Source organism: Phyllostomus hastatus, unplaced genomic scaffold (genome assembly GCF_019186645.2).
Source record: "Phyllostomus hastatus isolate PE091 unplaced genomic scaffold, TTU_PhHast_1.1 phas_contig_196, whole genome shotgun sequence".
NCBI classification, from domain to species: domain Eukaryota; kingdom Metazoa; phylum Chordata; class Mammalia; order Chiroptera; family Phyllostomidae; genus Phyllostomus; species Phyllostomus hastatus.
The window spans coordinates 24,602,109-24,615,477 of record NW_025333709.1 but is presented as its reverse complement, the minus strand read 5'-3'; the positions used below and the strand labels follow the sequence as shown (position 1 = coordinate 24,615,477).

Genomic DNA, 13,369 nt, shown 5'->3' with positions numbered 1-13,369 from the left:
CCAGAGGTTGCTCTAGACCAGTACCTTGATTCTGAACTGAGGAAACTGGGTCTGGGGGTTGAGAGAGAGGAGGTCCATGGCCATGGCCAGGTCTAGGACTCAGGTCCCTGGGTGCTAACGGTCTTTTCTCTTTACCCTGCTGCCTTACTTAAAAATTTCTTTTGCAGCCTTTCTTCTTTATTCACACTACTTCCTTCCTTGTCTTAGTCCTAACTCTATTCCTAAATTATTGTAATACCCGTGAAAAGAGGAAAAAAGAAACAAACTTGGAAGAATCCATGCCAAAATGCCAACAGTGGTGAAGTTTGAATGGTAGAGGTCTAGTTTTAATTTTATATTTGCTTTTCTGCGATTTATATATATTTTCCAATAAGCAAGTATTCCTTTCCTAAAGAGGAAACAAAAAGCGCTAGTGGAATAGCCTTTTACTGGTCTCTCAATGTGTGTGTCCGTTATGCAGCCCTTTCTGTGGATTGCTCTCCGATTTGCCTTCCTAACACATGTCCTCCTCCAGTCCTCATCCTGCTTAAATGTTCAGGGACTCCCATTGCTCTTGAGAAAAGTCCAGACTCCCAGAATCCAAACGTCTCCTTACCCTGGCCCCACCTTCTGCCTGTGCCCTTATCTCTACCACACCCAACACAGTCCTCCTCCCTACCTGCCTACCAGCAGCTCCCGGTCAGGGAACCGGGAGACCTCTCTCCAGTTCCCTCGCTCACGCTGTTTTCTGCTTGGACAGCCCGCACTCTGTCCTTTCCTTCCACGGGCCCAAATGTTGTCTCTCTAGGTTCAGCTCAAGTACTTCCCCCTCTAGCTCACTTTTGTCGCCTTTTATCTGTATCTGGGATGGCAGGTAGGTTTACCTCAGGTTCAGACAATTGGAAGAATTGAATATGTTGCATGGAGACTCCCGAGAGCCCGTATGTGCTCAGAGGGAACCAGTTCTGGGATCGGTGGTGGTTTCTGCCGCAGGCACAAGAGGGAGGCATGACAGAATGTGTACTGCGTATTTTCCGTTCGGACCTATAACTATTCTTTTAGACCATAGCTACATGTGGCTTTTTAAGTTTAGGTTATTTAACATTAAATGCAATTAAAATTTCTCCTCCTTGGTTGCGCTATCCACATTTCAAGTGCTCAATAACCACATGCAGCTACTAGACACGTTATTATGCAGCAAGCATAGAGAACCACTGCAGCAACTTTTATTAGCCCTGTTTTAGCCAAGTAGTTATATAATGACGTATTTGTTTTGTGTGTGTGCCTTATTTTCTCAGCAAGGGCAAAAGCATTTTATGGGCAGGAATCCTCGGACACTTCTTTTGTATCCCTACAGCACCTAACCAGTGCTGGGCATGTTGGAAATACCTTATGAGTATTTGTTGGATTGAGTTTTTAGTAATAATTTGGCAGTGTGCTCCTAAGGTAGAGTAGTAGAAAGGGAACTAACTTGGAAATCAGGAAACCAAGTTTCTGACCCCAGCTTTTCTGCCAGCTAGTGTGTGACTTGGAATATCTCATTTAACTGAAGTAGGTCATAGTTTCCTCAAGGGTAGACCGTGTCAGGTTAGACTATATCAGAGGATTCTCCCAGATTTGGAATTTTGTGATACATGTAGAGTGTTCACTCTTAAGCAAAAATGCAGGCACACACAAACACACACCCAGAATAAAAACTAGCAGGTTACAAAATACTCTAGCTTATTTTAAATCCCGTTTATCTAATTTTCCAAGTTCATGACTGTCATTTGAGGATTTAATTCTCTTCCAGATCTACAGCCAAACTCTTTTTTGAAGAGGATCATAGCAAAGGTGCAATGACTCCCCAAGTAGAGTCAGACTTGGGCAAGCGTATGGAGGATTAGGTAGCCTTTGTCGGTGAGAAGGTGATGTAACATCCACCTGACATTATAACACTATATTCAACCAAACTGTAGGCAGAAGTCACTCACCAGTATGGCCTGTGAAGCCTGAAATATTTACCATCTGGGTCTTCAGTGGTGACTAATGACCTTCATGTACATGTCCAACCACTTTCCAAGGGCAGTCACTTTCTGAAGTGTCATCAGTGCCTGTGGCTCAAACACAATGAAATAAAAGTCCCTATTAGTGTGCTCTAGAGAACCCTGAAGACAGGAAAGGAAGTGGGCTCACTGGGCTCCATCGCTTACATCCGTAGCAGGCAGGGCCCTTGACTCTGTCCTGAAGGTGGAAAGTGAGTCCTTGGATCCAGTCTGTGTGTTCTGGTCTTGACTTTGGAAATCTGATGAGTCAGTTTCTGGCTGTGTCCTCCTTGACATTTGGCATTCACAGGAATAAATTCTGAAGGCCCTCGGAAGGGGAGAGCTGCAAGAATCCTTGGCCTCCTCGCTTTATCTGAAGAGGGAGCCCAGCTGTGCATCTCAGTTTATTCTTCGTATTCCTCCTGCAGACATTCCTTTCAGCCTGTGAGGGGTCTGGACTGGGTGGGCGGATGGCTAGAGGGGCTTCCAGGAGAGCAGGGCGGGGCTGGGCCTGAACTGAGACGGGAGCCCTGACAGGTGGTGCTAAGACAGACTGCAAGGTTAACAGTTCTAAAAGTAAGAATGATCCTTTTCCTTGTCCTACAAATGCCCCCTGGCCAGGTGTCCTGGCCCCTGGATTTCCCCAAACCCTCTTTCTGCTTTCTCTCTTCTTTCACTGAGTGTCAGTTTCTAAAACGCACCTTTTCTGTAATTATGTAACACTCCAGTTTGTCATCTTTTGTTTTCTGATCTATCCCCTTTCCCCCTCCCCTTGTCCACTCTCTCCTCTAGGCTATTTTTCAAAGTTTGCAAAGATTTTTTTACAAATCTTTTTTTTTAACCTCCCTTGGCTTCTGTACATACACCTGCCCTTAGTTTAACCCAGAATGCCTCATCTAAAAATCCACATTTACAAAACAAAAAACATTTGAAAGGTAAATCTTTCCTTTGTTAAAGAAAACTTTCCCATATGAAAGATTAGTATCTCTCTCCCTGCCTTAATATGTTTGTCACTTTCTACATTACATTATCACCAGTGGTCGTTGGGGGAGGACCCCTAGGTGGCTGCAGTTGAATTCATTTCTGTATTTGCAGATCATGTGACGCAGTGGAGTGCATGCCCTTGCCCCCATGTGGGACCATAAAAACATTTACTTCCCCTGGTGTGTGTACTGTCGACCCTGAGCTCAGTAAATATATCCAGGGGCCTGGGTCGTGATCATACGAAAGACAGGGCCATGGCTCACTGAGAGCAGTGGATGCATTGGCTTCAGTTGGTACAGATTCTTTTGGAGAAATTCCAGCTTATTCTCCAGGATGATTCTAGCTCAGCACCAAGCTCCCAGTGACTTCCAAATAGTAATGAGCACAGTGCCTCTGCCCCTCTGCTCCACTCTAAAATCCCCAGCCCAGAGTAATGCTATTGTCGTGCTCAGAGAAGCATCCAGGAGGAAACCTGGCTCCAAGTCAGAGTGCTGACGGCCAGTTCTGGATAGAATTCCCGCATGCTGTACTTAACAGCCTTGGTTTTCACTATTGTGATAGCAGAATACACAGCTGGGAGACAGAAGATAAGCAATAGGAATTGACTTAACTAAATTTAAGATGCAAATATGCAAAAAATCCCTTCATCTTGCGGAATGTCCATTATTCAGAGTCCAGTGTAAGCCTAGTAGTTACAAACTAAGATTTTGATGTCTGAGCAGGTGGGTTCCAGTCTTGCCTTCCAGCAGTCATTAGCTTCACTTACGTGAATTTCTACGTCCTCATTTATAAAACAGGGACTATAGTAGTAGTTGCCACCAAGGGTTTTGGAGGTGATTGAAGAGGTAATATATGTCAAGAATTTAGTGCTGGATCTGGTGCAGAGTGGATGCTCAGTAAGTGTTGTGATTAGTGCTTCAGTACACATGTGAGGGGCACGGTCTAGAGCAGTGTTTCTCAAATGTTTGGGGCCCAGCGCATCTTATCGTGCAAGTGAAATAAAGGATGCTCAGGTAGATAAACTTCAGATAAACAGCGACTTTTTTTAGTATTGGCATGTCCCAAATACTGCATGGATATGTAGATTAAAATATCATTCGTTGTCTATCTGAAATTCAGGTTTATCTGGATACCCTACATTTTTCACAGCTAAATTTGACAACCCTATCCTTACATTCTTAAAAATTATTGAGGAACCCAGAGTGCTTTTATTTATGTGGATAATATTTATTGCTATTTATCACACTAGAAATTCAAACTGAGAAATTAAAAATGTTCATTAATTCTTTCAAAACTAGCAATAGTAAAATCTTATGTTGACATAAATAGCATTTTAATGAAAAAAACTTTCTAAACAAAGCAGATGGTGAAAAGAGTGCATCATTTATATTTTTGCAAATGTATCCAATATTTTCCCTTAAATCTCTTGAATGACTGTCTTGAGAGAAGTCAGCCATATTCTTTCTTTCTTTCTTTCTTTCTTTCTTTCTTTCTTTCTTTCTTTCTTTCTTTCTTTCTTTCCTCCTCCCTTCCTTCCTCCCTTCCTCCCTTTTTTTTTCCTTGAGAGTACATTTATTAAAGCCTGTGACAATGAAACAAGGAAGGACTTAGGACAGCAGAAGCCACAGGAGAGAGCCTAGGCAGGGATAAGCTGGCTCACTGGGAAGTTAGAGAAAAGGGGGACTTGGAGACAGGTTCAGTGGGGTAGCCCAGGACGAGCTGCTGCTGCCCACCGCTCCCCTGGCTGCAAGTCTCGTGGGGGCCCTTAGAGTTAAGGAGATGCGCCCTGAGAGGGAAGGGGAGAGACAGGGAAGGGAAAGGCACAAGTGTGCTACTGGGGCGGAGAGTGTGTTGTCAGCTGTATCCTTACATTTGCTTTGCCTTCTGTCTGTTGAGATATGTTATTTTCATCAAAGTATATAAAGAAAACTTAACTTCACAAAGATATATCATTGGGAAAGGGAGGAGTATTTTAGTAGCCTTTTTAGATAATCATGAACATTCTTCTTCGGCACTAAACCCAAACTCTAGGAGAAAGTTTCTTAAAGGTTAGTTGCACTATAGAATCTGAAACTATATCAGTGAACTTTTCATGCTCTGCTGCCCTAAAGTCCACTGGTTTATCATGTACTTTGAGTGGATCACTTACCCATGGATGGCATGATTCCGTAACACCACGAATTGGTCATTTGGAAAATATTGGTTTACTGAATTGTGAAGATCTTCCAAATATTGACATATTTCATTATACAATATTAAAAAATCACAGTTGTGACTATCATAACTAATGTCATCAGAAAAGCCTTTAATTATTGGCAAGCTGTCAAGCTCATGGTAGAGTGCAAGTTCTTCAAAATTTTAACTTTTGCTTGAAAGCTCAAATTTTATTACTGGAAACAAATACTATCAGTCATATTCTCTGAAGTGGCATCCTTCATGTCCAGAAAATGTCTGCCAAATGCACAGTTTGAATCACTATATTTGTTTGCTGGTCATTTGTAAAAGTGGCGTTCTGTGACAAAGGCCGGTGTAGTTCACGCTAACTCAGACAGTCACACAACCACTTTCCTGGAGACCATCGCCACAAGTTGGTTCGCAGCAAGACTGCTTTAGGCACACTTCCCATTCGTCACAGAGAATACCAAGAAGATACATGCAAGAGTCAAGACATGATCAAATCAGTATTTTCCTGCTTCCTCAAGTACATTCTTAAGGAAAACTAGCTCTTAAAAAAAAAAAAAAGGAAAACCCTTGAGTGCCTGGCTATGGAAAATGCTATGATTACTGGTGCAGTTTTGTGCCGCTGCCTTATTTTGCGCTCAGGTGCCCGCAGTTCACCCACCATTGCCTTTTCACCATTAGTGCAAGTGCCAGTGAGGTGAAGAGGGCAAAATATTAGAATTACTATGAAAATAGTTGTGGCCTTTCAGACCTCTGAAAGAGTCTTAGGGCCCCCCAGGACACCCAGGACCTCACTTGGAGATATGCTCGTCTAGCAGGTGATGTCCCAGTGGAGACGGTGCTGGACAGTGTAGATTCATCTTGTGTTCCCCAGGCCCGTCCCAGCCTCTCCTTCCTTGGGCAATTTGGGAAAACACCAGGGGTGTTGGGACCCTGCTTAGGGTCTGGGTTTAGGCTGGAGTGGGTGCCGAGCAGTTTCTGAGGCCACGCTCAGAGGCTCTCGGAAGCTGTCTCCAGAGAATAGAAGGGGCGCGAGTGATTCCGTGGAGTGTGCCAAGGCCTTTGGCGGGTTCCAGGAGTCTTAGCAGCTCCAAACAAAATCTTAACTTCTGCTGCTTCCTCCTCTCCTGTCTCCCAATGTCCAAAGGAGGTCAAAATCCCTTTCAGAATCTGGAACCATCCTGCAGACCAAGTTTATGCTAAAGGATGCCCAGACTAGAGGGAGGCCCCTGGGACTGACAGACACTCTGGACCAGGCTCAGGGAGCGCCAGTCTCCAGTGGCAGGTTATTCTGCCCTGTCAGAGCTCTGCTGCTAAAAATTCCAGGGGTGAACACCCCCGAGTGCTGGCACACCCAACACAATGGAACAAAAACTGAGCTTAGAACTGCACGCCCAGAAGTGGGGAAAGTGCTATTAGAAAACATTCGTGTTGTATAGAAGGCACAGTTCTTTCTCAGGGCCACAGAGTTTAGTCTCTGAGCAGCATGAGGTACAGCATTTGAATACAGTAGGAGAGCAAGTGCTATATGTACCACAAGGAATTTCAATACCTCCTGCAGTGTTTCAAGTAAACATCAGATTTATGGCCACAGAAAGAATGAACATAAAGGCAAACCTGAAGTGGGGGAATCCATGTTGCCTGTGAATAGATTGTTCATAGAGTTCAGAGTGAACAGGACAGATTGTCTTTGGGATAAGAAGGAAATGGGTGAACGGAGGTGGGGAGGCCAAGGAACAGGTCTAGAGTAGACGAAGAAGACCAAACAGGTTCCGAGCACTGAGCACCGTGGCACAAAATGTGCAGGTGGCTGTTGATTTAGGCAACAGACTGGGCCCTGGAGTGAGCAGGCTGCAGCGGAAGAGTGCGTCTCAGGCGAGGAGTGGGCCTCGGGCTGGGACCAGTTCTGCTGTTACCAGCTGTGCGCCTTGGGCGTCCTGGCTGAGCCCATTCCTCCTCTGTCTGATGGAATTAAATGTGAGATCCCATATCAGAAAGGCAAAGCAACCCTAAACTCTCTGGCCCCCACTTGTACTTGGAGTATGTAATCCACTTCGGATTCGGATTTTACTATGTCTTCACATTTTTTTTCATCAAAATGCTACTATGTCCCTTAACAGTGAGCACTGGACTCCATGCTGAGGGGTATAGAGATGGATGCTCTCTGGTGGCAAAGACCAGAGGTCCCCAACCTCGGGGCTGTGTACCAGTTCGGGTCCAGGCCTGTCAGAAACCAGGCTGCACAGCAGGAGATGACCTTGAATGTAATATGCTTGAATGATACTGAAATAATCCACCCTCCCCACCCCGGTCCGTGGAAACATCGTCTTCCACAAAACCGATCCCTGGTACTGAAAGGGTGGGGGACCTCTGGCCCAGACAGCAGCTGACCTGCACACAAATACGTCACCCAAGAGAGGCACTAGTCAGGAAAGACTTCTAGGAAGTGATACTTACCTCCAGTCATGCAGGGTTGTCATTTTGTGCTCTGTTGGTTTACCCAAAGAAAGGCACCGGGGGACAGCCGTAGCCAGGAGGTGGGTGATAGGGGTCAAGTGAGATAGACTCTAAGAACAGGGTCAGAGGCAGACCAGCCCTGAGGGAGGAGATAAGAAGAGGCATCCGAGAGGAAACCGTGCCACAGGTGGCAGAGAGACTTGATTCAGACCAGGTTGGAACTGTAGGGCCCTGCAAAGAGGCACATTTGAGGGCAGGGAGTGGGTCGAGGTGTGTGGCAGCAGGGAAGCCCTGGCCTGTCGGGAAAGCTGAGCTTCAGCCCCAGGGCCGCCAGCGTTGCCCCAGGACCTCGGGCCAGGTGTTAAATCTTTCGAGATCACAGGTCTCACTTGAGTGGAATCTGTATGATAAGAACCTCTGTTTTACTTCCCCCACCGGGTTGTTTGGTATGCTGCCTCAGATAACACTAGGAACAGGACGGTGAGAATAAACACTCCTTACCACCACATCCCTACCATTCCTCAGGGAAGCAAGGCAGAAGAGGAAGGAGAGATGGACGGCGGAAAAGAGATGGAGAGAAAAGAAGGGGAGGAGAGGCCAGGATGAGTCTAGAAGGCAGGAGCCAAAAATGCGAAAGCAGAAGAGGTGGCAGCCTGGGCTGGAGGCCAGGGAGGCCCCTCACCACGCCCTGAGAGGCAGATAAATGGCCATCCAGGGTCCCACCCAAGCCAGATTAGTCCCTCAGACTTCAGTGCAGTGAAGGCAACTGCCCTGAGTCACAGCACTAAGCTGAGGCATCCGTAAATGAGGAAGCTGAAAACAAGATGGGACCCACATACGTAAGGTAGGAGGGCCAAGAAATATTGTGGCAGCCCTTAAAGACATTTTGAAAAGGTAAAGAGCTGCCCTGTGCCATTTTCCAGGCTCTCAGGTTGGCAGAGCTGTCCGTCCTTTGGAATATTTTCCCCGGAAAGGGGTGGGGACGAGAAAATAGGCTTTCTTACTTGCCTAACCTGACCTTGGGTGTGATTCTGAAGCCAAAGTCAATTCTTCCTTCTCTAGATGGCCTTGGTCTCCTTTTAAGTTTGACTATTGCTAAATAATTCTGCGTTTTTACTTCTCAGACTGTCCTACTCACAGTAGGGCAGCTACACACGGGGCTGCAGACTCCAGCAATCTCCATGGGACAGTCCTGTAAAGCCAGGCAGGTGGTCCCGGACACCCTCCTTTATTTTGTTAACCCTGGTGGTACCAAGAGGCACCTGACACTCTGGGTATGCTAATAGTTCGGTGCCAGCAAGTTTCTGTTATCCTCCAGTTGTAATTGTTAACTTGAATGGAATGCAAAACTTCTGGTTTGAAGCAGAGTTGGTTTTTAACTGTGTATTTGCTTGAAGGATATGGAAAATGGGGAGTACGTTTCGTTTGCTGTGGAAGACGGTTTATGAATGCTTTCCTTGCCTTGATAAATAGAAATATATGGTAAATGCATAGTTACTCCTGGGTCTATGGGCTCACTGGTGAACTCTGCCCTTTGTTAACGCTTGCTTTGACACTTCCAGGTTAGCAAGCCAAGACTTGCTTGGGGAGTAGAACAATGAGTTTTATCATAAGGCCACTTTAAGAAAAAAAAAACTGACACCACAAAACCTTTAACACTTCTGGTGTCAGAGTTTACTTCTTCAAGCCCTTTCTGCTTGCTTACCCCCACCCCTTGAAAGTTTGGGTGGGTTTTTTTCCTTCTGTATTAATAGAGCCCGCCTGTTCATTTGCATTATTGTACATCACACGCTATCTTTGTGACCATTATATTGTGTTCTCTCAGTGGTGTTTGCTCTGAGGGTGGGACACAGGGCTGTTTAGTGTCTTGTAAAACATTTACCAAAAGCACTGAGCCATGGTTTTGAAGGGCATTCCCTTGCCAGACTGTGGGAGGAGAGAGCGAGCGGTGGAAAGAGAGCTCCAGGTGTTTGCCAGGTACTTGTTTTGTACTTTAGTATTTAGAAATGTTTAAAATTTCAGATTACGTGTGATTCCAGGCCCCTTCTACTAAAGGAGGGGGGTGGTAAGGGGAGGGGAGAGGGGAAAGTAATTTCTTTGCAAAGTGTATTTTTCAGTGGCTCCCTGTCCCCAGATAATTGTAATCTTTGGTTTCGGTCAAGTGTTTTCAGTTTTACTAGAGGGATGTGTGTGTCGTGGAGAATGAAGTAGAGTCTACCTGTGCTTGAGGTTTGCCCGTGGTTCGGATCAGATGTTAGCCTTTGCTTTAGCACAGAACCAGGACCAGGTGCAGTGTTTCTAGGAGGCGACGTGTAACCTTGTGATTTGCACTTCAGTGTGCCCTGTGACTCATTCCATTAGAGGCTTTTGCTAAATGGTGGCTCTGGTTTCATGAAAATACTTCCAAACTTTCTTTCCTCCCCCGCCCCCCATCCCCATCCTGTTAAATTTCGACCGGATAACAAACGAAAGGTCCGTGTGAAAGACTGCTTCTTACCCTCAAATCTCTCTCTGGAACGCATTCATTCAGTCGGTAGGAATAACTCTGCTCTGCTCATTGGTAGTTTTAGAGAAACTAACGAGTAAATACGTCTTGGACATACCCAGTATTTATTTTCTAGCTTGTTTTGGTGTAGAAAATATGAGCATATATGATAAAACTAGAGCCTTAATCAAATATTTGCCTTTGAGCAATTGTAGTAATGATATCCTGGACACAGGATATGAGACAGATGCCTCAGCCATGTTGGTAGTGGCTAAAACCCAAACGGCAAATAGGAAAATCAGGAAGAAAGAATAGCGCCAGAAGCTGCCTTGTAATGTATGCAGTATGGCAAACACGGAGTCTTTGGGCTCTTTACTCCGTCTAACGATGCAGTGCTTACTCCCTTTGTACATAAGTACAAAGACGATAGTAAAGCTTGAGAACCCATTGATTATGAAAGAACTTGATTCTGGTACGTTTTTGCCCAGCGAGTTGGCAGTAAGAAGCCAACAGTCTTTCTCCTGACGAGTCCACAGTCATTGCAAAATGGCTGGAAGAAATGATTATTTTTAAATTAGAGGAAAGTTCCTTCCTGGGAAAAACTTCACTGTGGCTTTGTGTATTTAGGCAAATTGGACTAAATCTAACAAACTGTGAAGGTCAAAAGATGTCAAGTGCACCCAGAGGACAGCACGTTTGCTCACTTGTGTGTGTGTGTGTGTGTGTATAGAAAATTGAGTTTGGCACAGCGTCATTTCGGTACCCTGACCACCGGAAGTTTGTCGCTTTCGGCAAGGAAATTAACTTTTTCTTTCCTCCAGGATTTTGGAACAGAGGTGAAAATACGTGCTTTCTACTAAGTGCACCCCATAGATACACAGAGATTGCTTTATCTTCTGACGTTCTGTGGAACCCCTTACATTCAAAGTAGAGACCCAGGACCAGGGAAGGGGCTCATGCATCAATTCCACCGTCTCTAAAAGAGATCCATGCTGTTCGAAGTGGGAAATTTTACCAGAAGAACAGAAAGGCTCTGGAAAAACGTCTAAAAATAAACCACTTCCAGATACTTGTCATTCCTCACTTCCCTTTATTTGACTGAGAAAATACCCTTATTCAGTGCCGTTTCTTTGTTTAGCTTTTTCAAATTTGAAGTCTCCAAGATCTGTATGGAATTGTAAGAAACTGCAATCACCAAAAGCTGCATTTGTTTCTCTTGTTAAGGGTTCTTAATTACATGATGGTTGGTTGGTAGATCGGTTCACATGATCAAATTAAGCCCTGAATAACTTGGCCTGTATCTCTGGCATTTTAAACTTTGCTACTATTACATACAATATGGTGGTAACACTTCTACATCAGGCTGGTTTTATAAGGCATATAAGGGAGTCAAGTCTCTCCGCAAAGGTGGTTGTTATCTGTTCCTTCTGTCCTTTAGACTGTGAGCTCTTGTTTCGTAATATGTCATGAAGGTGAGCTCTCTAGGGGCAGTAATGGGCCTCAAATGATGGGTGGTTTGCAACGTGCATTAATGCCCAAGGAGTCAGGGTGGTTTGGGCCTGGACAGAACTGTCACGCACGGGTGTGGATGGGTGGCAGCAGTCTTTCCAGGTGATTTTGGTGACTGTGCCAGAGGTGTCACATTCATGTGAGCTTGGGTCAGAACTATGAAGGCAACATGGAGGAATCATCATAAAGACTTAGGCTATTTGGGCTGGTTTTATTTGGGCCGGATGACTGTGTATAGGTTAGCTGAGCGACAGCTAAAACCCCTTCAGTTGCCTGGTAAACTAAGGTCTTAAGTAAGACACAAAGCAGTGCTCATAGCAGCCGAAACTAATGCCGGTGAGTCCACCAGGGCCTCGCTCAGTGCCAGCTGGCTCTTGGTTTAAATCTTTGAATACAGTTCCAGGTTTCTCAGTGCATAGTAAAGCAGAACTTATTTCCTCTTAGTTAGCTAATAATCGTTCATTCCTGCATGATTCATTCATTCACCAAATACTTAGCTCTCATTCTGAGCTAGGGTCTCATCTCTCAGTTCTTAAATGTCACTTCTTCAACGTGACCTTCCCAAACCCCCTAAATTAGGTCCAATATTTCCCCCTTAAAGATACCAAAACACTTGTTTTTTGATGATGAGTATCTCATTCATCACTATATTTCCAGTACATATTAGCACATATTAGGCATTCAAAAAATGTGCACCAAATGTATGAATACATGAATGAAAGAAAGTAAATGAGGAAGACTGGAATGGTTAGAGGCAGGCGTGCAACAGTGAAAAATAGCCCCAGGTAACAGGGAAGGGGCAAAAACTACGGTCACCCAGTACAGGAGCAGTGGCCTTTGAGGCTGTCACTCCATTTCAGCCCGGCTCGACCACATACATTTCTAAGGGTAACCTTGGTTCACCAGGAAGATGTGCTCAGTAGCATCTGTTTAAAATAATAGTGAGGACTACAAATCATTTTAAAGATTTTTGTCCAAGAAAGCAATCGTTTTCTTTTTACTTAAATGGTTAAATTTAATTATTTGGAAAATTCCATATATGACTAATGCTTTATTCTTATAATTATGAGGTACCTGTGAATATGTTTCTCACTCATGTAAACGTAAAAAGAGACTGAAGAATGCGTAAGAGGAAAAACCTCATGTAATAAGATTAAGTTAAATAAGTACTTGAAAAAATGTTATTTTGAACATTATATATTGAGGTGTAAAGGCAGTGAAATGCACAGCTCTTGAGTGTACAGCTTGAATTTTCACATGTGTATACACTTGGGTAACTGCCACTCAGATCAAGGTACAAGACACTGTCAGGCTCCCAGAAAGCTCTCCTGCACCTCTCCTCCCTGTTACACTTACACATGCCAGTCACAGGTGCTTCTATCACCGTAGATCAGCTCTGGCTGTTCTTGAACTTGATAAAAATGGAATCATATAGTATGTGCTCATTGTATCTGGCTTCTTTCACTCAACCATGTGTCTGAGACATTCACCTACATTGTTTCATGTACCTGTAATTTATTCTTTCATCGCTGCATAGTATTCCTTTGTAAGAACAGACCACAATTAAAAACACGAGTGTATGAGCTGAAATCACTCCTTGTATATGCCAGCTCTTCCAAGTTAAATGATCTCATAAAGGGTGGGATGGGAATGTCAGCCCCTGAAAGGGTGGAAGGAGAGGAGTCTCTTTCTGGGAATGTATTTGCTAAGTGCTCTGCGTGGCCTGTTCATGTAAACTGGAACTATCGCC

General features: G+C 44.6%; 1 protein-coding gene across 9 annotated transcripts in view; it reads left to right on the top strand.

Moving 5' to 3' along the window:
- RBM47 (RNA binding motif protein 47) overlaps positions 1-13,369 on the top strand; it is a 141,393-nt gene that overhangs the window by 64,849 nt on the left and 63,175 nt on the right. Inside the window, exon 1 of one of the 9 annotated variants that reach the window (XM_045834276.1) lies at positions 9,470-9,602. The exons of the other annotated variants lie outside the window; for them this stretch is intronic. The gene's annotated coding sequence lies outside the window, so the exon portion shown is untranslated. Of the gene's footprint in view, positions 1-9,469; positions 9,603-13,369 lie in introns of those variants that run through there. 9 annotated transcript variants of the gene reach the window in all.